The following is a 25,300-nucleotide window of genomic DNA, read 5'->3' as shown; positions in this document are numbered from 1 at the left end:
GCCCACTAAATATGGAATTTAATGACATAAATGAATGATTCCCCATTCAAGTACTGGACATTCTGTATTTTCTCTCTTTTAGTAACATTAAAAACAAAAAAAAAAGCACTGCTTATCAGGAACTTCATTTTATACATACAATGAGAGAAAGGGAATTCCATGAACTCTTGCTTAATACTGATTGAACAATTACCACCAGCAACGTGAATGCAGTAGGCTTGTTTTGAGTTGCACTTGAACTTTTTGAGTTCTTGAAGCACAGTTGTCCTAAGTGATTTTCTGAAAATCCACAAGCACAAATAGCCAGCATTTTCGACAAATTGTTACTTCATCTTTTCCCCATAAGGGGATCGATGTTGGGTCAGCCCTTGGTATAGTTATATGTAAATGATATTCTATCATATACCGAAGAAACAGAAATAGTTCTGTTTGCTAATGATACAACCACTATAGTGAAGTCTAATGGAGTATGTTCCACACTTGAAAAACTAATAATATTTTCTTGAAAATTAAAAATTGATTCTCTTCAACTGGACTGTCACTGAATTTGGAATAAAGACAATACATGCCATTTAGTACTGCACATGTCCTGATGACACCATTAAAAATAACTTATGAGGATCAATCAATAAATGAAACAGATTTTTATATTGATAAGAACCTGAACTGGGAGTCACATGTTACAAATCTTAAATGTCTAAGCTTCGCAGTTTTTGCATTATGGGTAATACTAGATTTTGGAACTGAAAAAATGTCCAAAATTTGATTTACCTTTTCTGTTTTTATCCACCAACATTTACAGCATTATATTCAGGGGAAACTGATTGCTGAGGAAGAAAAGGGTGCTGTTGCACAGAAGTTTGTAGGCAGCTCTTTGACCACCTACCCCCATCTTGTCCTGAAAAAAGCTGTGTCAAAATTCAGTGAGATCTTGAAAAGACTTCAAAGTGGTGCTGAGACTGACAACCTGCTTTAAATGTTCAAAAATAAAAAAAAAAAATAGAGCACTTTGGGAAAAAAGTATATCATGTGACTATAATATCAGTAAGTCACGGTTGGAATCGACATACAATTACTTGGGTGCAACCGTTTTTAGGGGTGTGAAATGGAAGAATGATCACATAGGCAGAGTTGTGGACTCTGGTTTATTGGTAGAATACTGGGGGAAGTGCAATCGCTCTACAAAGGAGATTTCTTGCAAATCACTCGTATGACTGGTTCTAGAATATTGCTTAAGTGTGTGGGACCCACAGCAGATAGGATTATCAGGGCACATTGAACGTACACAGAGAAGGGCAGCATGAATGGTCACTGGTTTGTTTGCTCAGTGGGAGATGTCGCAGAGATACTGAAGGAGCTGAACTGGAAGACTTTGAAGATGGACATAAGCTATCCCAAGAAAGTATATTATGAAAGTTTCAAGAACTGGCTTTAAATGCTTACTCTAGGGACATACTACAACCTCCTACGTATCGCTCACACAGTGATTGTGAGGATAAGTTTTGAATGATTACTGCACACACAGAAGCATTAAAACAATCATGCTTCCTGTGCTACATATATGGGTGGAATAAGAAGAAACTCTAATAACTGGTACAATGGAGCGTACCCTCTGCAATGCACTTCACGATGGTTTGCAGGAGCACAGAGTGTAGATGTGGGTGGAGAGAGAGAGAGAGAGAGAGAGAGAGAGAGAGAGAGAGAGAGAGAGAGAGAGAGAGAGAAAACCTGAACTTCACCTTTTGAGTTTTTTAGTATAAGAGACCTGTGGCTCCTGGTAACTCATTACAGAGTAATTACAGCTTGTTTGATTTCTTACGCCTTAAATACACCGTGTGTCATGTTTGAAAACAAACTTGTTGCATTCACTTACAGTACTTGCTGTTGACAGAAGTAATACCTACATTAATTTTAGTCCTCGAGATTGCATTCAGTACTTCTCGGTTCTGTCTCAGGTTTATTTTTGTGGCGGTGTGACTTTTTGGTTAACACTGATACACAGTAGCATGGAAATGACTGATGAGGAGTTGACCTATATGCGCCTTGTATGGGTTCAGTATATGCAATGGAAAGGCAGCACATTGATGCTATACTCAGCAGTTCTTACAGTGACTGTAACCACCTCATAGTAGTTTTACATCTGCATGTAAGCTTCCATGAATAACTGGCTTCTTTTATCTTGTTACTTTTTGGTGATTGTGTATTACATACTTTTTCACTGTTGCAAATAATATTTTCGGAAATAAAGGTATTTCTGGTAAAATGTCAGCCTAGCCCATAATTATATTTATTGAAAAAAAATCAGCAACCATTTGTGCAAAATTAATTTGTTGAATTTCAGTAAAGTGAGATAACTGGACATTCACACGCAGTACTGCATACATGTCCGTCAAGTAACACAGCAACCGCCCACCAGTGTTCACATGCGGTGGTAGTTGATGGGTGTGCATACATTACTGTGGGTGAATGTCAGTTATGCAGGAGTTGTTATTGGCATCCTTAAGTCTAGGCCATTGCGTTGTTCTTCGAGACATTTTCCGTTTGGCCTACGAGTATATGAGCTCGATGTTCTGCCTACATGCCATGTACCAAAGAATCACTGTATGAATCCCTGTTAGTTGACTCGTGGCCATTCTGTGCCCTTGCAAATGGGACTGCTCTCCTGGAACCTAATTGTGCTCTCCATTTATCAGAAAATAAATTTTATGTAACTGTAGTCGATGTTATTGGTCAATGTTACTTGACTGTGTATCTTTAATAATTTCTGCAAGAAACTGTAGTGACATGATAAATTCTTCAGTTTATTTTAATTTGCTAATTGTGTGAGTTGATTAATTGAATTTTAACAGTGGAAGTGATGTTACATTACGTTTCATCTCAGGGTTTTCAATTATTAACAAATTTCTTGAACTAAATGTTTCTAGAGTACATATTACTAATTAAATAAATGTATCTAAAAACAAAGTTGATGTGACTTACCAAACAAAAGTGCTGGCAGGTCGATAGATACACAAACGGATCACCCTGTGGCTAAACATGCCTTGGTGCACGGCCAGCACATCTTGGCACAGTGTTACAGCGTCCGGGTTATCTGGATACTTCCCACTAACACCAACTTGTCAGAACTCCGGAGATGGGAACTTGTCCTTCAGTATATCCTCTCTTCTCATTATCCGCCAGGTCTCAACCTCCGCTAATTTCAAGTTGCCGGCGCTCATACCTCACCTGTCTTTCAACAACATCTTTGCCTGTGTACTTCCGCCTCGACTGACATCTCTACCCAAACTCTTTGCCTTTACAAATATCTGCTTGTGTCTGTGTATGTGCGGATGGATATGTGTGTGTGTGCGAGTGTATACCTGTCCTTTTTTCCCCTTAAGGTAAGTCTTTCCGCTCCCGGGATTGGAATGACTCCTTACCCTCTCCCTTAAAACACACATCCTTTTGTCTTTCCCTCTCCTTCCCTCTTTCCTGAAGAATCAACCGTTGGTTGCGAAAGCTTGAATTTTGTGTGTATGTTTGTGTTTGTTTGTGTATCTATCGACCTGCCAGCGCTTTTGTTTGGTAAGTCACATCAACTTTGTTTTTAGATATATTTTTCCCATGTGGAATGTTTCCCTCTATTATATTCATAATTAAATAAATGTGTATATTGGTGGTATAAGACAGGGTATGTATTATTGAGATAGAGTTAAGTATTTCTTTTAATGTACACACACACACACACACACACACACACACACACACACACACACACACACACACACACACCACACACACAACATCTACATTTAAGTAATTTACAAGTTTCCAGTGAAAATTGGTTGTTCTGTCTGGTCTAAATGGGACTTACATCTACTTTCTAGTATTACGGTTGTGAAGTGGTGAGTTCATCCTAAATCAGTCTTGCTGTTAACCAGAAATACCACCTGGGAGGTGTATGCATTGAAATGTAAGTGCGAGAATCCCTAGGTCGCTTGAAGAGGCTGTCACAAGATGTTCCATTTGCAAAATACTCTTATTGCACACTTCTATAGAATAAATAGTTTTTATGTGCATAAGATTATGTTGTAGGACAAGTCATCTTCTTCGTTTTCCAATGGTGTTCTGTTGGTTGTTCCAAATGCTCTTATGGGAGTTTAAGGATGCCATTATTATTATTATTTTTTTTTTTTTTTACAATGATGGCTCTAAATCTTCCAGTAACATGGCATATGCTTTCACACCTTCTATTGGCACAGAACACCATCTCTTGCCTGCCATATGTGGAGTATTCACTGCAGAATTGCTGGCCATCTGTCGGGCTCTCTGCTTCATTAAATGGTCCTCACTCACCTGAATTTTGTTATGTACATACTCAGTTAATGGCCTTCAGTCTATCGCTTGGTGTTTTTTCCACCACCCCTCAGTTTCTGCCACCTTTCTGATTTTGGAGACGCTGGCTCTTTTGTTGATTTCCTTTGTGTTCCTGACCATCCAGACATCCTGGCTAAGGAACTTCGTTATCGTCTGGCTGGTGGGGGTGCAGGGGAGGGAGGGGGTTGACTACCTATTCCTGTTCTCTGTGACCCCTCTGGGCACAGATTTGTGGCTTTACATCAAATCCCTTTTTGCTCAATTGTGGGCCAACTCTTTGGAGGCTACACCTCTGTCTAATGAACTTCATACCTAAGTGGCATTCTTTCCTCTTCCTCTCCCAGTGGGAATCAACCTTCCTCTGCCATCTTCGTAGTGACCACACTAGACCCATGGTGTTCTACTATGCAGTTTAAGGTAGTGAAGGTCAGTTACAGGAGGAACAGAACTTCTGGTTAGGTGAATTCAGGGTTATAAATACAAAATCAAATAGAGGTAATGCAGGTGTAGGTTTGGGAAGGGATAAGGAAATAGGAATGTGAGTAAGCTACTATGAGAACCATAGTGAATGTATTATCATAGCTAAGATAAACACAAAACAACTCACACCTACCACAGCAGTGCAAGTTCATATGCCAGCCACCTTCACAGATGATGAGGAGATTGAAGAAAAGTTGGTAAGATAAAAGAAAGTATTTAGGTAGTTAATGGAGATGAACATTTAATTGTGATGGGGGACTGGAATCTGAAACTACAAAAATAAAGAGAAGGAAAGACAGTAGGTGAATATGGAGGGGGGGGGGGGGAGGGAATGCAAGGGGAAGTCACTTGGTAGAACTTTACACAACATAATTTAATCATCGTTTACACCTGTTTTAAGAATCATGAAAGAAGATTATATATGCGGAAGAGACTTGGAGACACTGGAAAGCTTCAGACTGATTATATAATGGTAAGACAGATTTTGGGACCAGATTTTAAATTGTAAGGTGTAGTCTCTGACCACAATTTCTTTTATGAACAGTAGATTAAAACTGAAAAAATTGCAAAAAGGTAGTAGATTAAAGAGATGGGACATGGATAATTTGAAAGAGCCAGAGGTTGCTGAGAGTTTTAGTGGGACATTAGGCAGTGTTTGACTAGAATGGTGGAAAGATGAATGTGTAGCTTGAAGAGATGAAATAGTGAAGGTAGGAGAGGATCAAGTAGGTAAAAAGACAAAGACTGGTATGAATCCTTGGTTAACACAGGAAATATTGAATTTAACTGATGAAAGGAAAAATATAAAAATGTTGCAAATGTTGCAGGAAAAAGGGAATATGAACATCTAAAACAATGAGACTAATAGGAACTGCAAAATGGCTAAACAGGAGTGACTAGAGGACAGAGGTAAGGATTTAAAAGCATATTTGACAAGGGGAAAAATAGATACGACCTACAGGAATATTAAAGAGGTTTTGAGGAAAACATAAGTAGCTGTAAAAATATCAAGGGCTCAGGTGGAAAACCAGTCCTAAGCAAAGAAATAAAAGCTGAAAGATGGAAGGGGTATTAGAAGATATGTATAAGGGAGATGAACTTAAAGGCTATTTTACAGAAATGGCGAGATAGATGAATGTAAGATGGGACATATACTGCGAAAATAATTTGACAGAGAACTGAAAGACTTAAGTCGAAACAAAGCCCCGGGAGTTGACAACATTCCATCAGAATTACTGATAGCTTGAGAGAGGCAGTCGTAGCAAAACTGCAACTGGTATGCAGGATGTATGAGATGGGGGAAATACCCCTCAAACTTCAAGAAGAATGTAATGTTCCAATTCCAAAGAAAACAGTTGCTGATAGATATGAAAATTACCAAACTGTCAGTATACTAAGTTATGGTTGCAAAATACTAACACAAACGTTTTACAGAAGAATTGTAAAATATGGTATAAACTGGCCTTGGAGAAGATCAGTTTAGGTTTCTGAGAAATGTGGGAACACGCAAGGCAATACTGACCCTTGACCTATCTTAAAAGATAGGTTAAGGAAAGGTAAATCTACATTTATAGCATTTTCAAACATATAGATAGTTTTTGACAGTGTTGACTGGGGTATTCTCTTCGAAATTCTGAAGGTAGACGGAGTAAAATACACGAAGTGGAAGACTGTTTACAATGTATACAGGAACTGAATGACAGTTATAAGACTTGGTGGCCATGAAAGGGAAGCAGTGGTCGAGAAGGGAGTGAAACAAGGTTGTAGTCTATACCTGTGGTTATTCAAACTGTACACTGAGCAAGCAGCAAAGGAAACAAATGGAAAATTTGGAGAATGAATTAAAGTTCAGGGAGAAGTAATAAAAGCTTCGTAGTTCGCTGAGACATTGTAATTCTGTCAGAAACAGCGAAGGACTTGGGAGAGCAGCTGAGCAAAATGGACAGTGTCTTGAAAGGAGGGTGCAAGCTGCACATCAACAAAAGCAGAACAAGGACGATGGAATGTAGCTGAATTAAATCACAAGATGCTGAGCGATTTAGATTAGGAAATAAGACATTTATAGTAGCTGATGGTTTGTTGGTTATTTGGATAGCAAAATAACTGATGAAGCCCGAAGTAGAGAGGATGTAAAATGTAGACTGACAATGGCAAGAAAGCATTTCTGAAGAAGAGAAATTTTTCAACATCGAATATAGACTTAAGCTGTAGGAAGCGTTTTCTGAAGGCATTTGTCTGCAGTGTATGGAAGTGAAACATGGATGACAAACTGTTTAGAAAGGAAGAGAATAGAAGCTTTTGAAATGTGGTGCTACAGAAGAATGCTGAATATTAGATGGATAGATCATGTAACTAATGAGAAGGTAGTGAATAGAATTGGGGAGACAAAAAATTTGTGGCACAACTTGACTAAAAGAGGGGATTGGTTGATAGAACACACCCTGAGACTACAAATGATTACCAATTTAGTATTGGAAGGAAGTGTGGGGCTAAAAATTGTAGAGGGAGACCAAGAGATGGATACATTAAGATTTAGAAAAAATGTAGTTATTTGAAGAAGAGGCTCACACAGGATAGAGTAGCATGGAGAGTGGCATCAGACCAGTCTTCAGACTGAAGGTAACAACAACAGCAACCACATGTATAATTTGTCACTGCATTTTGACACGTTATTTCTGATTCATAGTTTTAGGTGTCTGTTTTTACTGTTACTTATCATCTTCCTCATCCCCTTCAATGTCACCGTTGCTGCTGTCACTGTGGATGTTGTCATCCATCCTCTGCAGGTTTTTGTTACATTGCATGTAGGCATGTTTGTTGTGTCCTGTTTGCAGGTACTCTTCATGTGCTGTTTGTGAAATACTGTCTGTTAATGCATTTAGTTGTGCCCATTTCCTTTGTCTCATATTGCTGTATATACATGTATTTCTGTTGCTGTGTTGTCTAAGTGTAGTGTGTATCTGTTGTTAACATATTGTCACAGAAGAAGATAGTGTGTTCTGGGGGATGTTTCCCCCGCATACACATGTAGGTGTCTGTCTCAGACTCATGCCATTTAAGTGCTTGGGGTAAGGTCCATTTACAGTTAAGAAATGTACCATACCACACTTGGGATCGATGTGTTTCATCTACATCTACATCCATACTCCGCAAGCCACCTGACGGTGTGTGGCGGAGGGTACCCTGAGTACCTCTATCGGTTCTCCCTTCTATTCCAGTCTCGTATTGTACGTGGAAAGAAGGATTGTCGGTATGCTTCTGTGTGGGCTCTAATCTCTCTGATTTTATCCTCATGGTCTCTTCGCGAGATATACGTAGGAGGGAGCAATATACTGGTTGACTCTTCGGTGAATGTATGTTCTCGAAACTTTAACAAAAGCCCGTACCGAGCTACTGAGCGTCTCTCCTGCAGAGTCTTCCACTGGAGTTTATCTATCATCTCCGTAACGCTTTCGCAATTACTAAATGATCCTGTAACGAAGCGCACTGCTCTCCGTTGGATCTTCTCTATCTCTTCTATCAACCCTACCTGGTGCGGATCCCACACTGCTGAGCAGTATTCAAGCATTGGGCGAACAAGCGTACTGTAACCTACTTCCTTTGTTGTCGGATTGCATTTCCTTAGGATTCTTCCAATGAATCTCAGTCTGGCATCAGACTTTATATGATCATTCCATTTTAAATCACTCCTAATGTGTACTCCCAGATAATTTATGGAATTAACTGCTTCCAGTTGCTGACCTGCTATTTTGTAGCTAAATGATAAGGGACCTATCTTTCTATGTATTCGCATCACATTACACTTGTCTACATTGAGATTCAATTGCCATTCCGTGCACCATGCGTCAATTCGCTGCAGATCCTCCTGCATTTCAGTACAATTTTCCATTGTTGCAACCTCTCGATACACCACAGCATCATCTGCAAAAAGCCTCAGTGAACTTCCGATGTCATCCACCAGGTCATTTATGTATATTGTGAATAGCAACGGTCCTATGACACTCCCCTGCGGCACACCTGAAATCACTCTTACTTCGGAAGACTTCTCTCCATTGAGAATGACATGCTGCGTTCTGCTATCTAGGAACTCCTCAATCCAATCACACAATTGATCTGATAGTCCGTATGCTCTTACTTTGTTCATTAAACGACTGTGGGGAACTGTGTCAAACGCCTTGCGGAAGTCAAGAAACACTCTCAGCCACTCCCTTATGTCAGGGAGGAAGTCGTGCAGTCTATGTTCCATATCACTTACATCTCACTCACCTTGCCTTGTATCGAAACACCAACTTTTAAGGTGATATGTCATGAGTATCGCACATGAGATATTGTGTGTACATTATCTAGTCTCCCCATCCTAAACCAGTACCTTGCAGTTCTGTATTTGACTGTGATATCAGACGGGCATATTCTGAGCACCATAAACAGTGCATCCACTAAGGTGGTGCCGAAGACTTCTGATAGCATAAGCAGGACACATCTCTGCCCTCATCTGACTGATGCTTTGCCGGCCGCGGTGGTCTCGCGGTTCTAGGCGCGCAGTCCGGAACCGTGAGATTGCTATGGTCCCAGGTTCGAATCCTGCCTCGGGCATGGATGTGTGTGATGTCCTTAGGTTAGTTAGGTTTAAGTAGTTCTAAGTTCTAGGGGACTGATGACCACAGCAGTTGAGTCCCATAGTGCTCAGAGCCATTTGAACCATTTTTTGACTGATGCTTTGTTGGTGACAAGTTTGTCTGTGTGTCCATGTTCTAGCTGTGAAACTGAGTACCGATTCGAAGAGCGCACAGTTCATATGGTTGGTAGAAGTAATCTGTACATTTTGAATTTAGCCTCACTAGTTTATGTGGTATTTTTTCTGCTTTGTCTGTTAGCCTTGTGTGTTTGTGGAAAGTCAATTTATCATCTAAACCCAAAATAATGTTACATATGCTCGTTTGATGTTTGTGCCCCCTATTTTAACTGAAGGACTCGTTTGGAATGACCCTTTCAGTAATGTGTATGTTGTTCTGTGCTTGGCAATTCTGAGTTTATTGTTGTGACACCATTGTGTAATTGTTTGTAGTATTCAACTGACTTTCTCTTCTAGCTGATCTCCGTTGTTTGCAGTGGTTACTACTAATAGGTCATCTGTGTATGCAACAATTCTGCGTGACGTGTCATCCCTATCTAGAAGTTGTAGGAAGGGTTTAGTTATTAAGTCCCAGAAGATGAGGCTGCAGATTGACCTTGAGGAGAGTCTTTGGTAATTCTTTTAATTACGTTCTGACTGTCCATCTGCCATTCAACTACTCGGTCTTTACAGTACTCTAAAAACTGTACTACAGTGATTGTGTTACTCCTGGAAGTCTGGACCATTGAAACATTGTGAGGCAGTAAAGGTTATCGAGTGCTCCAGGAATGTCAGTCGTTATTGCCACAGTGTATTTCTGTGTTGTGTTATTAACTATGTGTACAGTGTGGTTGATGGCATTGTCTGTGGATTTGCCAGTTTTGAAGCCAAATAGGTGTTGGCTTATACCCCTGAGAGCTCTGTCAGTTTGCAAATGGTTACACAGTAGCTTCTCCTAAATCTTTGCCAGATTGTTTATTAGGCACATAAGTTTTTAGGTCTTTGGATCTGAAGGATGCCTGTTTGCTGATTTCTTACTAATGACAGCTATGGAGGTTTCTCATACTGTAGGTATCGTGCCCAGCCATAAGGCATTGTTTAGTAACGTTGTTAGGAACAGGGTGATCTGCAGTCCTAATTTTTTTAGTGTTACCGAGTGGATACCGTCTGGTCCAAGTGCTTTCTTGTTTTTGATCTCTGAGATTGCTAGTAAAACCTCTTTTTGTGCAAAAGGACACTTGACAATGCCAGTGTTGCGTGATGTGCGTAGATCATCTCCTAGTGTTGTCTGACACTGTGTGTCTGTATCAGTGATGTCGTCAGGGAGCAGTTTATAGAGCAGAAACTCCACTGTATTCCTCCATCCAGTTGTCATTGTGCATTCATCCTGTTTTAATCTTCCCAAAACTAATGGTGTTTCTGTGTTCTCTGTCAGCGTGTTGTATGCCCTCCCCCCACGCACACACACATATTTTGCTTTGTTTGTGTTGTTACAAATCATTCCCAGTGTTGTTTACCTGTGTTTTATAGGATCTGTTGGTATAAGTCTGTGCCTGCCTATACACCTCAGGTGTTACGCATCTGTCTCTGTCTAATATTGTCCTTTGATATAATGTTTGTTTGTGTCTGGCATTTTGTTTGAGTCTCGTAAGTTTGTTGGCCTGAGATGTTGCTCAGCGTTTTGTGGTCTTTGCCGCTGGTATCAATGTGTTTTGTGTGTGTTGTATTACCTGTGTTAGTTTGTGTGCTCTGTGATTGATCCTTCCATTGATGTTTTCTAGACCGTGTTGTTGTATAATTTCTGCTAACTCATTCCAGTCTGCTTTGTGGAACAATAAATGTCTGGTGTGTTTATTGGTGTTGTGAATTTGTGTTAGCGTGTATACTATAACATTGTGCCCACTACTGGTCATATAGTCGCATACAGTCCAGTTTGCCAGGTATGCCATTGCTGCGTTATTTGCTAGCGTAAAGTCAATATTATTGCTCGTACTGTCGAACCCAGTATACATTGGTATAGGACCCTCAGTGTTTGTTACATGTAATTGTGTCTTTTGTGTGAGATCGTTGATTATGTCTCCTTTGTCATATGTCTGAATGCCAGAGGATGGATCTTGAATTAATGTCAACACTTATCACTAATGTTTTGCCTCTTGCATACATTTCTGGGTCTCTGATATGGTCTACTTAAGGTTGTATTGGTTTTTATTGGGCGTACATGGGTCACCTGCGTAGTCTTCTCATTGGTTAGTTCTATGTTAACTAAATGTTGAATGCATAACTGTGTTATCTTACTTACATGTTCTATGCAAAATTACTATAGCAGCCTTATAGTCATTGTTGCCTATTAATTGTGGTAGCAAGTGTTGGTAGATGTACTAGTTGCCCATTTGTGTTATAAGGTACTTATAAGCACATTGTGTTTGCCTGCAGAGCTTGTGCTTTTTTATGGGATTTCTGCACTAACTGCAGCAAATGTTGTAATATGTTCATTTTATGTCTGTGTGTTCTGGGTGTTTTAATTAAGTATACAAAGCATTTACCACTTGCGTGTTTGTAACTCAAATATGTTCATCACTGTGCTCTTACATGATCTCTACATATTTGAGCATGAAGTCGAGCAGCGGCTCTGCTGATGTAGGAATATGCTTTGTCCTTGGGATGGTCCTGTCTGCGTGCTCTGTTATTGGAAATCAGACAGAATCATTCTTTGGCTGATGCAATTGAAGCAAAACTGCTGCACTGTCTGCGTTATATCTATTTTCTCGAGTCTGTTTAAAGTAACTTAGATTAGATTAGATTCAGTATTCGTTCCATAGACCAAAAAATGAGATGATTCTCATGGTTGTGGAACATATCAGAAAGTATGACATAAAACCATAAAACATTTGAATATAATACTTACTACCCTGATCATTTGTCAGGAGATAGTCGAAAATAAGCTAATGCAATGCAGTAAACTGGGACAGCTAATATTTACAGAATTAACACACTGTCAGAATCAAACACTGTTGTTGTTGTTGTTGTTGTTGTTGGTGGTGGTGGTGGTGGTGGTGGTGGTGGTGGTGGTGGTCTTCAGTCCTGAGACTGGTTTGATGCAGCTCTCCATGCTACTCTATCCTGTGCAAGCTTCATCATCTCCCAGTACCTACTGCAATCTACATCCTTCTGCATCTGCTTAGTGTATTCATCTCTTGGTCTCCCTCTACGATTTTTACCCTCCACGCTGCCCTCCAATGCTAAATTTGTGATTCCTTGAGGCCTCAGAACACGTCCTACCAATTGATCCCTTCTTCTTGTCAAGTTGTGCCACAAACTCCTCCTCTCCCCAATTCTATTCAATACCTCCTCATTAGTTTTGTGATCTACCCATCTAATCTTCAGCATTCTTCTGTAGCACCACATTTCGAAAGCTTCTATTCTCTTCTTGTCCAAACTATTTATCGTCCATGTTTCACTTCCATACATGGCTACACTCCATACAAATACTTTCAGAAATGACTTCCTGACGCTTAAATCTATACTCGATGTTAACAAATTTCTCTTCTTCAGAAACGCTTTCCTTGCCATTGCCAGTCTACATTTTATATCCTCTCTACTTCGACCATCATCAGTTATTTTGCTCTCCAAATAGCAAAACTCCTTTACTACTTTAAGTGTCTCATTTCCTAATCTAATTCCCTCAGCATCACCCAAGTTAAGCCGACTACATTCCATTATCCTCATTTTGCTTTTGTTTATGTTCATCTTATATCCTCCTTTCAAGACACTGTCCATTCCGTTCAACTGCTCTTCCAGGTCCTTTGCTGTCTCTGACAGAATTACAATGTCATTGGCAAACCTCAAAGTTTTTATTTCTTATCCATGTATTTTAAAGCCTACTGTGAATTTTTGTTTTGTTTCCATTACTGCTTGCTCAATATACAGATTGAATAACATCGGGGAGAGGCTACAACCCTGTCTCATTCCCTTCCCAACCGCTGCTTCCCTTTCATGCCCCTCGACTCTTATAACTGCCATGTGGTTTCTGTACAAATTGTAAATAGCCCTTCGCTCCCTGTATTTTACCCCTGCCACCTTCAGAATTTGAAAGAGAGTATTCCAGTCAACATTGTCAAAATATTTCTCTAAGTCTACAAATGCTAGAAACATAGGTTTGCCTTTTCTTAATCTACCTTCTAAGATAAGTCGTAGGGTCAGTATTGCCTCACGTGTTCCAACATTTCTACGGAATCCAAACTGATCTTCCCCGAGGTCTGTAAAGAATTCACTTTAGTATTTTGCAGCTGTGACTTATTAAACTGATAGTTCTGTAATTTTCACATCTGTCAACACCTGCTTTCTTTGGGATTGGAGTTATTATATTCTTCTTGAAGTCTGAGGGTATTTTGCCTGTCTCATACGTCTTCCTCACCAGATGGTCGAGTTTTGTCAGGACTGGCTCTCCCAAGGCTGTCAGTAGTTCCAATGGAATGTTGTCTACTCCGGGCGCCTTGTTTCGTCTCAGGTCTTTCATTGCTCGGTCAAACTCTTCACGCAGTATCCTATCTCCCATTTCATCTTCATCTACATCCTCTTCTATTTCCATAATATTGTTCTCAAGTACAATCCCTTGTATAGATCCTCTATATACTCCTACCACCTTTCTGCTTTCCCTTCTTTGCTTAGAACTGGGTTTCCATCTGAGCTCTTGATATTCATACAAGTGGTTCTCTTTTCTCCAGAGGTCTCTCTTTAGTTTTTCTGTAGGCAGTATCTATCTTACCCCTAGTGAGATAAGCCTCTACATCCTTAACATTTGTCCTCTAGCCATCCCTGCTTAGCCATTTTGCACTTCCTGTCGATCTCATTTTTGAGACTTTTGTATTCCTTTTTGCCTACTTCATTTACTGCTTTTTTATATTTTCTCCTTTCATCAGTTAAATTCAATATTTCTTCTGTTATCCAAGGATTTCTACTAGCCCTCATTTTTTACCTACTTGATCCTCTGCTGCCTTCACTACTTCGTCCCTCAAAGCCACCCATTCTTCTTCCACTGTATTTCTTTCCCCCATTCCTGTCAATTGTTCCCTTATGCTCTCTCTGAAACTCTGTACAACCTCTGGTTTAGTCAATTTATCAAAGTCCCATCCCCTTAAATTCCCACCTTTCTGCAATTTCTTCAGTCTTAATCTACAGTTCATAACCAGTAGATTGCGGTCAGAGTCCACGTCTGCCCCTGGAAATGTCTTACAATTTAAAACCTGGTTCCTAAATCTCTGTCTTACCATTATATAATGTATCTGAACCTTCTATTATCTCCAGGATTCTTCCATGTATACAACCTTCTTTTATGATTCTTGAACCAAGTGTTAGCTATGGTTAAGTTATGCTCTATGCAAAATTCTACCAGGCGGCCTCCTCTTTCATTTCTTAACCCTAATCCATATTCACGTACTATGTTTCCTTCTCTCCCTTTTCCTGCTCTTTGAATTCCAGTCACCCATGACTATTAAATTTTTGTCTCCCTTCACTACCTGAATAATTTCTTTTATCTCATCATACATTTCTTCAATTTCTTCATCATCTGCTGAGCTATTTGGCATATAAACTTGTACTACTGTAGTAGGCATGGGCTTCATGTCTATCTTGGCCACAATAATGCGTTCACTATGCTGTTTGTAGTAGCTTACCTGCACTCCTATTTTTTATTCATTATTAAACCTACTCCTGCGTTACCCCTGTTTGATTTTGTATTTATAACCCTGTATTCACCCGACCAAAAGTCTTGTTCCTCCTGCCGTCGAACTTCACTAATTCCCACTATATCTAATTTTAACCTATCCCTTTCCCTTTTTCAGTTTTCTAATCTACCTGCCCGATTAAGGGATCTGACATTCCACATTCCGATCCGTAGAACGCCAGTTTTCTTTCTCCTGATAACGACATCCTCTTGAGTAGTCCGCACCCGGAGATCCAAATGGGGGACTATTTTACCTCCGGAATATTTTACCCAAGAGGATGCCATCATCATTTAATCATACAGTAAAGCTGCATGTCCTCGGGAAAAATTACGGCTGTAGTTTCCCCTTGCCTTCAGCCGTTCGCAGTACCAGCACAGCAAGGCCATTTTGGTTAATGTTGCAAGACCAGATCAGTCAATCATCCAGACTGTTGCCCCTGCAACTGCTGAAAAGGCTACTGCCCCTCTTAAGGAACCACATGTTTGTCTGGCCTCTCAACAGATACCCCTCCGTTGTGGTTGCACCTATGGTATGGCCATCTATATCGCTGAGGCACGCAAGCCTCCCCACCAATGGCAAGGTCCAAGGTTCATGCGGGGGAGGCAAACACTCTTATCCACTATTAATAAATTTATTATTTGCGAAATACCTAATCTCAACTGTTGTGACGAAGTGTTGTCAAAACTGAAATCTAACAGATATTTTTACTTAAGCTGACATAAAGGTCTCTCTTAAGATATTCATCTATGGAATTGAAGGAGTTGCCTATCAAAAAGTCTTTCATACTCTGTTTAAACCATGCTTTATCTGAAGCTAACTTTTTGATGGTTGCTCGCAATTTATTAAAAATGTGTGTCCCTGAATATTGGATCCCTTTTTGGACCAAGGTAAGTGATTTTAGGCCTTTATGTAGATTCTTCTTACTCCTGTGTACTGAGGTATTGGTTGGAAATAGAGATGTATTACTTGCAACAAATTTCATTAAGGAATAAACATACTGAGAAGCAGTGGTTAGAATACAAAGTTTCTTGAACAGGTTACTACAAGATGTTCTTGAATTTACACCACAAATGATTCTTATCACACACTTTTGCATCCTAAAAACTTTTTTATATTTATATCTCCTACATCTTACATCATTATCACAGCAAATACAGACTTGTTTAGGCACTTAAGCAATTCTGTGGTGTGCCCTTCCCAACTGAATTTATTATCGAGTTGTAATCCCAGAAATTTAACACTGTCAACCTCTTCGATCTAACTACAATCGAAATTGTTGTTATTTGGGTGTAGCTGGTTTCTTGTTGTTGCCGGTTTCTGTTGTGATGCTAGATGGAGTGTAATTTGGTTTTGGCACCTTACTGGAAGACAGTTAAAGATCTTTTCAGGATGCCATAGACTGCACTGCATTTTGTCACACACTTCAACACTTTTTGCCTTCACACGTCTTTCACTGATGTCAGCGATGCTTGCTGGTCTGGTGTTAACAATGTTAGTGATTTCTGCTGTACTGACTGTACATGTCATGCTGTCTTTGTTGATGTAGGAGGTGGTGGATGTTTCCAGATATGCATTGTTGTCATTACAAATGTCACATATCTCCCTCAAATTCGCCGTTATCTAACGTGTCCACTGTTATAAGCCTGGGTTTGGTAGTTTTGTGTTTGTGGTCTGTTGTTTCAATGTCTATTTGTTCAGGTTCTATGTATCTGCCTACTCGTTTTTTATTGTCCAGGGTGGAAAGTGCCCTCCAAGACAAATTTGAATGGTTATATATATTGTTCACATTTATGTGCGTCATAGATTTTCCCTGTGATAATGATTCCGCTTTGTGTGCACCTTGTGTGTGTGTGTGTGTGTGTGTGTGTGTGTGTGTGTGTGTGTGTGTGTGAGAGAGAGAGAGAGATATGATGTACTCTAGTTTGGAGAAATTGTGTACATGTGTGTCAGTTTCATTTGTACATTTTCTTGTACGCAGTATATCTAAGCTCATCTTCCAATTCATTTATCCTTTTATTTAATGTTACTTGGAAGTTTATTCAGTAGTGTATTTGTCTTTTGATTTCCTTTGCCACCTCGCAGTGGATTGATCAATTGTCATGTCCTCTATATATTCTGTCGTATTAATATACCTGTCCTGCAACGTAATTGAGTGTGTTAGGGGTGGAGTGAGTTAATTTTCACTGTAATTCTCCAGGAAATTGCTCTTTCGTAGTTTCCCTATATTGTTGATGGTGATCTGTACTTAGGTGTTTTGGGTGAGTGGCTTTGGATGTGTGTGTGTGTGTGTGTGTGTGTTTTGATTTTAGTTACCACAGTCTGTGCTGTTTAGGAGCTGGTTATGTAGTTGTTTATTTGTTTTTCTAGGTTATCTGTCTCCAGCTGATTGCAATGTAATTAAAAAGAATTACACCAGACGTGTTTCGCTTTTATTTACAAAGCATCTTCTGTGGTTTTCTGCAAATTGGATACACACATTTGTACATTTATTTTTTTGATTCTTTTACATTAAAAACAGCATTTTCTTTTTGAAGTTGATCTGTAAGCTACTTACGGCGTTTCTTTATATAGTCTGCACCTTCCACTCTTTCTAGCAGTGGTTGACGTCAACAGGCTTCATTTCACATCTGCAGTTTTTGGCATTTTTCATTATGTCCTGCACTGCACTATTTATAATTGACTTTCTTAACTGTTTTTCATTCATCACTGCTACAGTGTTTATGCCTATTCGTTTGTTTTCATTCATGTTGTGAGTGGTGCCAACCTCTGGGAGAAAATGGTAGTTGTAAAAGGAGGCTGAGGTTATATTTTTCCTTTTAATGTTGTATTAAGCAGTCAATCCGTTTAAAGAGTGTGTGGTTTGCCAAGTTCATCTGATCATTTATGAGCTGTTTCTTTTCTGTTATGTTTTTTGGATGTGGTAGTTTTCTTGTAAGGTGAGGAGGTGTTTTTGTTGTAGTTTATCCTTATGATTTCCATGTCTGTCTCTCTGGTTGTAACTTTATGTTGGTGTTGGTGTAAGTGTTCTGCAAAAGTTGAATGATTAGTCCTGCACTTCCATGCTCTTACATGATCTTTGTATCTGGTGTCAAATGTCCTCCTGGTTTGACCTATGTATCTTCCATCTCATGTACTGCACTTCAGTTGGTATAATCCTGATTTCTGGTGCAGATCAGTTTTTGCTGTTGTTTTTGGGAAGTATTTCTGAATTGAGTTGTTGGTTTGGTGTGCTATTTTTATGCTTTGTTTTTTGAAATTATTGTATATTCTATGTGTGTATTTGTGGTTGTATGTCATTGTGTACCATCTTTTACTGTCTGATTCTTTCACACTTTGTGTTGTTTCTAGTCTTGTATTTTGTGTATTTGTTTGTGTGTGATTTTTGTCCTTGTGTTGGTGACACTTGGGTGTTTGTTCTTTTCTGTTTCTTGATTTTCTTGTTCAGCTTTGTTACTAAGTTCTCTTTGTATCCATTGTTTGTGGTTATTTGTATTATAGTATTCATTTCTTTTTTGTAATTGTCTGTATCTAATGGCACTGTGTTTAGTCTGTGGAGCATGTATGTAAGTGCTACCTGCTTTTGAGGATTGGGGTGTTGTGGTGTGTCATGTATAATTGTGTCTGTTGTCAGTTTTCGATATACGGCAAATGTGTGTTGGTTGTTTTGAATCTTTATGGCGATGTCCAAGAAATTTTCAATTTTGCTCTTTCTCTATTGTAAAATGTATCTTATCATGAATAGAATTTATCTCTGTTTGTAAGTGGTCAATTTCATTGTTTGGTTCATCTATCAGGCACAAGATATCATCCATATATCTAATCCAGTGTAGGATGTTGTACCTGTTTGGCATTATTTTGTTAAAAATAATGTGTTGTTTATGGTTCATAAATATGTTTGCTATGGTTCCAGACACTGGAGATCACATTGATAATCCTTCACTTTGTAAATATAATTCATTAATAATTCATTATAGAACTGAGAATAATTCTGTTCTGTTATTAGCTCTAAAAGCCTGACTGTTTTTTCGATATATTCATGCGGAAGTGTACTGTTTCTCATTTTGCTTGAATTTTGTTTTATTTGTAAACCCTTCTTCCATTTAAGTCTCCATCTGCATTCTTTTGTTCATAGTGCAAAAGGTATTTAGGTCATGTGTTATATGTTTGTATGACTATTAAAGTGCAAATAAAAATTGCACATCTGGTAATGAAATATACATTTTTCACATCATCGCACTGTCAGTATAAATAGATTATTTCATCTTTCGTTTTTTAACTGATAAATCGGAATTTTCAAGTAATTGAGTTTTACTGTAGTTAAATATAGTTAAATTCCTATTCACAAAAATTCCAAGAAAAAATTAAACAAATGAAAAGTTCATATGGTGATTAAAAAGATTTGAGAATGGAATTAAAAAAACTATATTTCAGCAATTAATTGAATAAAAATGATGATCAAAGTCCTTTTGATAAAGGTTTAAAAATAAAAGCCTTACTGCACCTGATAAGATTTGAACCCACAACCATCTGCATGTAATGCTATTATTCTGTCCACTACAACATGCAACCAGTCCACGTAAGATGACTTACCTAATGTTATTGAGCATCATGCAAAATTCTGAATTTTTTTTCCCCCTTGTTTATTACTCACAAATGAGGATATCACCACTGAGGAGCTCTCCTTGTGTGATGGCACCAGCTTGTGGATAAGCTAACCAAAGATCTCACTGCAGCAGCTATCTTTACACTCAGAAATGTTTCTCAAGTGTGTCAACATCCAGAAACTCAACACAATGTACTTTGCAGACCTTTGATCAATACTGTCCTATGACTTAAGCTCTGTGGCATTGCAGCTAAGATCTAAGAAGTGTTTATTCTGTAGAAGTGTGCAATGAGAGTTTTGTGTAGGGTTTGTAATTGAACTTCTTGCAGAACACACTTCAGGGACCTGGGGATTCTCACAGTTTCATGCCAATACTTCATCATCATCATCATCATCTTCCTTTCAAGGATTATGCTATTGCCTGTTCCAAACTCATGACAAAAATAATTACTATCTTTTCCAAGGTCTTCCAATATTTTGTTTCCCATTTGCCTTGTAGTTCAGGAGCTTCTGGGGAATTGTGTGACCTGGCATTCTCCAATTTTCACAGTACTCTTGAAATTGATATTTACATAAACTTCGTTCTTCATAAATGGAAATGTAAAGTAAACAAAGAACTTAAGACAGTGAATGAGGAATGCCTGGATGTGCTTCTGTTCACATAAGAATATATATACTCTCTAATGGTGTTTGTGGTTAATAGCAGGAGTGACCTTAAGATGAATTCAGCAGTGCGCAGCTACAATACTAGAAGTAGAAATAATTTCCATATATACTACAGATTATGCATCACAGTCTACAATTCACTATACAGTTTCATATTCTGGTCCAAAAATCTATAACAGACTGCATATAGATTGTTGTTGTCTTCAGTCCTGGGACTGGTTTGATGCAGCTCTCCATGCTACTCTATCCTGTGCAAGCTTCATCATCTCCCAGTACCTACTGCAGCCTACATCCTTCTGAATCTGCTTAGTGTATTCATCTCTTGGTCTCCCTCTACGATTTTTACCCTCCACGTTGCCCTCCAGTACCAAATTGGTGATCCCTGGATGTCTCATAACATGTCCTACTAACTGGTCCCTTCTTTTTGTCAAGTTGTGTCACAAGCTCCTCTTCTCCCCAATTCTATTGAATACCTCCTCATTAGTTACGGGATCTACCCATCTAATCTTCAGCATTCTTCTGTAGCACCATATTTCGAAAGATTCTATTCTCTTCCTGTCTAAACTATTTATCATCCATGTTTCACTTCCATACATGGATACACTCCATACAAATACTTTCAGAAACGACTTCCTGACATTTAAATCTGTACTCGATGTTAACAAATTTCTCTTCTTCAGAAACGCTTTCCTTGCCATTGCCAGTCTACATTTTATATCCTGTCTACTTCGACCATCATCAGTTATTTTGCTCCCCAAATAGCGTAACTCCTTTACTACTTTAAGTGTCTCATTTCCTAATCTAATTCCCTCAGCATCACCCGACTTAATTCGACTACATTCCATTGTCCTTGTTTTGCTTTTGTTCATGTTCATCTTATATCCTCCTTTCAAGACACTGTCCATTCTGTTCAACTGCTCTTCCCAGTCCTTTGGTGACAGAATTACAATGTCATCGGCGAACCTCAAAGTTTTTATTTCTCCTCTACGGAATTTAATACCTACTCCGAATTTTTCTTTTGTTTCCTTCACTGCTTGCTCAATATACAGATTGAATAACATCAGGGAGAGACTACAACCCTGTCTCACTCTCTTCCTAACCACTGCTTCCCTTTCATGTCCCTTGACTCTTCTAACTGCCATCTGGTTTCTGTACAAATTGTAAATATCTTTTCGCTCCCTGTATTTTACCCCTGCCACCTTTAGAATTTGAAAGAGAGTATTCCAGTCAACATTGTCAAAAGCTTTGTCTAAGTCTACAAATGCTATAAATGTAGGTTAGTCTTTCCTTAATCTATTTTCTAAGATAAGTCGTAACGTCAGTATTGCCTCACGTGTTCCAACATTTCTGCGGAATCCAAACTGATCTTCGCCGAGGTCGGCTTCTACCAATTTTTCCATTCATCTGTAAAGACTTTGCATTAGTATTTTGCAGCTGTGACTTATTAAACTGATATAGATATAGATATCAGGCAGAAAATTAAAAACATCCAGACATCAGGAAAACCACAGTGAAAGAACAACTCATTAGCCAGTCTTTCTTGCATTCATAAGAATAAATGGACTGAAAGGTGTAAATTGCAGTATTGCTTGCCCTAAACTGGTTTTAACTGTAGCAATACATAGCATTATGTGTAAAGCTAAATATTATATACACTTAGTGCAATGTATTAGAAAAACACAGCAATTGATTAATGTAAGTTAGTTGTTTGTGTATTCTTTGCCTCACAACTGTGACCTGTCACTATCATATAGAATGAATCAGTTTGTCAACTATAGTACATCTTCACAGAAGATACACTTGGCATTAAAGCACTATTTCCAGTACCGTTCTTGGTTGTGAATAGTACACCATTCCTTGTAGACTTTTTGGGCAGTCTGTTTCGATAAATAAACAATTGGGCAACACCGTTCAGCTACATCTACATGTATGCATGCCACCATATGGTGCATGGAGGAGGGTACCCTGTACCACCGCTGGTCCTGTTCTGTTCCACTCAAAAATAGAACGAGGAAAAAATGAGCGTGTGTATACCTCTGTACGAACCCTAATCTCTCTAATCTTGACTTTATGGTCCTTATGTGAAATGTACTCTGGTGACAGTAGAATCAATGTGCATTCAGCCTCAAATGCCGGTTCTCTAAATTTTCTCAACAGTGCTCCCCGAAAAGAATGTTGTCTTCCTTCTGATGATTCCCATTTGAATTCCTGAGGCTTCCCTGTAACACTTTCATTTTATTCAAACCTACTGGTAACAAGACGAGCAGCCTGCCTGTAAACTGCTTTGATGTCTTCCTTTAATCTGACCTGCTGCAAATCCCAAACACTGGAGCAGTACTCAACAATGGGCTGCTACACGCGATTTCCTTTACAGGTGAAACACACTTCCCTAAAATTTTCCTAATAACGCAAAGTCAGCCATTTGCCTTCCCTACCTCAACCCTACCAATACTGTATTCAAACATTACAAGGTTATTTTTAATGCTCATCTGCATTAACTTACAGTTTTTCTACATTTAGAGCTATCTTCAATTCATCGCACCAACTAGAAATTTTGTCTAAGTCATCCTGTATCCTCCTACAGTTGCTCAACGACGACCCCTTTCCGTACACCACAGCATCACCAGCTAACAGCCACAGACTGTGTGATAGGACTGCTGTTACTTTCTACATATGTAAATGATCTGGCAGACAGGGTAAGCAGCAGTGTCCATTCACAGAGTGGTCATGGGCACATCCAAACACGGATGCTCCTTTCTGCCATTCTGTCATGTGTTCAAATCATGTTACTACACTGCTCGCATACAATCAACTGGGGAATACCACTTCACCGCTGACTTATATCACATTGCTCAGTACCAGTTCTATGCTGTCTACAGCTCTTCAAAGAGAGCAGCATGCCCTTTTAATGGTGGCCTAATGTTTTGTCTGACAAGCTTATGATTGCACCACCCCCTCACAGTGAACGTGACCAGGAAGATGGGAGCACCTTCTGGCCACATTGCGAACATAGACTCGGAGATGTGTCCGTTACTCGCAACCCCTGAAGCCCTCCAGTTGTGGTGCAAATCGTTTAGAGATACAGGGAAATTGCAGATGTGTATACGCAAAATTTGTTTGAACAACACAGTATCTGATACATGCAAATTCCTTCCCACCTGAGAGCCTACGAGGGTCATACTGAAACTAGTGAGCATCATCATCATCATCATCATCATTTAAGACTGATTATGCCTTTCAGCATTCAGTCTGGAGCTTAGCCCCCTTATAAAAGTCCTCCACGATCCCCTATACAGTGCTAACATTGGTGCCTCTTCTGATGTTAAACCTATTACTTCAAAATCATTCTTAACCGAATCCAGGTACCTTCTCCTTGGTCTGCCCTGACTCCTCCTACCCTCTATTGCTGAACCCACGAGTCTCTTGGGTAACCTTGCTTCTCCCATGAGTGTAACATGACCCCACCATCTAAGCCTGTTCACCCTGGCTGCTACATCTATAGAGTTCATTCCCAGTTTTTCTTTGATTTCCTCATTGTGGACACCCTCCTGCCATTGTTCCCATCTACTAGTGCCTGCAATCATCTTAGCTACTTTCATATCCGTAACCTCAACCTTGTTGATAAGGTAACCTGAATCCACCCAGCTTTCGCTCCCGTACAACAAAGTTGGTCAAAAGATTGAACAGTGCACAGATAACTTAGTCTCAGTACTGACTTCCTTCTTGCAGAAGAGAGTAGATCGTAGCTGAGCACTCACTGCATTAGCTTTGCTACACCTCACTTCCAGTTCTTTCACTATGTTGCCATCCTGTGAGAATATTCATCCTAAGCACTTGAAACCATCCACCTGTTCTAACTCTGTTCCTCCTATTTGGCAGTCAATCCATTTATATTTCTTTCGCACTGACATTACTTTCATTTTGGAGATACTAATCTTCATACCATAGTCCTTACATTTTTGATCTAGCTCTGAAATATTACTTTGCAAACTTTCAATCGAATCTGCCATCACAACTAAGTCATCCGCATATGCAAGACTGCTTATTTTGTGTTCACACATCTTAATCTCACCGAGCCAGTCTATTGTTTTCAACATATGATCCGTAAATAATATGAACAAAAGTGGAGACAGGTTGCAGCCTTGTCTTACCCCTGAAACTACTCTGAACCATGAACTCAATTTACTGTCAACTCTAACTGCTGCCTGACTATCCATGTAAAGACCTTTAATTGCTTGCAAAAGTTTGCCTCCTATTCCATAATCTCGTAGAACAGACAATAACTTCCTGCTAGGAACCCGGTCATATGCCTTTTCTAGATCTATAAAGCATAGATACAATTCCCTGTCCCATTCATAACACTTCTCCATTATTTGCCGTAAGCTAAAGATCTGGTCCTGACAACCTCTAAGACGCCTAAACCCACACTGATTTTCATCCAATTGGTCCTCAACTAATACTCGCACTTTTCCTTTCAACAATACCAGAGAAGATTTTACCCACAACGCTGATTAAAGAGATATACCTCTGTAGTTGTTACAATCTTTTCTGTTTCCATGTTTAAAGATTGGTGTGATTACTGCTTTTGTTCAGTCTGATGGAACCTGTCCTGACTCCCAGGCCATTTCAATTATTCTGTGTAGCCATGTAAGACCTGAAATTCCACTGTATTTGATGAGTTCCGACTTAATTTCATCCACCCCAGCTGCTTTATTGGACTGCAATCTATTGACCATTTTCTTCACTTCCTCAAATGTGATCCTATTTCCATCATCATTCCTATCCCATTCTACCTCGAAATCTGAAACATTACTGATCGTATTTTCACCTACATTGAGCAACTCTTCAAAATATTCCCTC

At 39.2% G+C, this 25,300-nt stretch overlaps 1 protein-coding gene across 1 annotated transcript in view; it reads left to right on the top strand.

The window, feature by feature from the left end:
* Positions 1-25,300, top strand: part of LOC126295348 (zinc finger protein ZFP2-like) — a 233,021-nt gene that overhangs the window by 671 nt on the left and 207,050 nt on the right. The gene's annotated exons all lie outside the window — the stretch shown is intronic.

Source organism: Schistocerca gregaria, chromosome 11 (genome assembly GCF_023897955.1).
Source record: "Schistocerca gregaria isolate iqSchGreg1 chromosome 11, iqSchGreg1.2, whole genome shotgun sequence".
NCBI classification, from domain to species: Eukaryota; Metazoa; Arthropoda; class Insecta; order Orthoptera; family Acrididae; genus Schistocerca; species Schistocerca gregaria.
Note: the sequence above shows the minus strand (reverse complement) of the source record. Positions and strands in the feature narration are given on the sequence as shown.